General features: G+C 38.2%; 1 protein-coding gene across 2 annotated transcripts in view; it reads left to right on the plus strand.

Moving 5' to 3' along the window:
* The window catches only part of LOC119585845, a 6932-nt gene that overhangs the window by 2038 nt on the left and 4245 nt on the right, over window positions 1–649 (plus strand). The window lies entirely within an intron of this gene.

Consider the following 649-nt stretch of genomic DNA (forward strand, 5'->3'; position numbering starts at 1 on the left):
ACTGGCGCGCCTGCATTAGATTAATTGGAAACTGGAAACTGCGTCCTGAGTGGTGCGACAGAAGCCTCTCCAAAAAGGTTGCGTTACTGAGCAACGAGCGAGCGAGTTGCGTGTGTTTCTGTCTCTCCGTTGCACTCTCGTGTTTGTTTTCCAGTGATACTGCAATCTTAATATGTGCGTTTGCGTTTGTGTTTGTGATGTAATTGTTAAATTGTTATTCACGTGTACGCTGAATTTTAAAAATGGAGTCTCAAATCTGTATCACACTGTGAATGAAATAGGTGTCTTAAATTGCAATGTCCATTTAAAGGTGTTTCCTTATACTTGTAGGAAATCAGAATATCGAGAACTAGATTTATTAATACAGTTTAGTCTATATTTACGGTTAAGCTTCAAGATTGTGAAGCACAGAAACACTGGACTGGTTCGTGACTTGAGCCAAAATTCAGTTATTTGGCATAAGAGTGTGTAGTGCATCATTTAACAGTATTGCTTTTGATATTGACAACTTTTTCTTGTAGCCAAGTCCTGTTGCCTGGCAGTGTTCAAGACTGGAAAAGAAATTTGATATTTTGTACAAGACGGATATCAGCAGCCAAATTTTCTTTTATGTTAGAATAATTTATATTGTGTGCGTCTGTGTGTGCGT

This window comes from Penaeus monodon, chromosome 20, assembly GCF_015228065.2.
Source record: "Penaeus monodon isolate SGIC_2016 chromosome 20, NSTDA_Pmon_1, whole genome shotgun sequence".
Lineage (NCBI taxonomy): Eukaryota > Metazoa > Arthropoda > Malacostraca > Decapoda > Penaeidae > Penaeus > Penaeus monodon.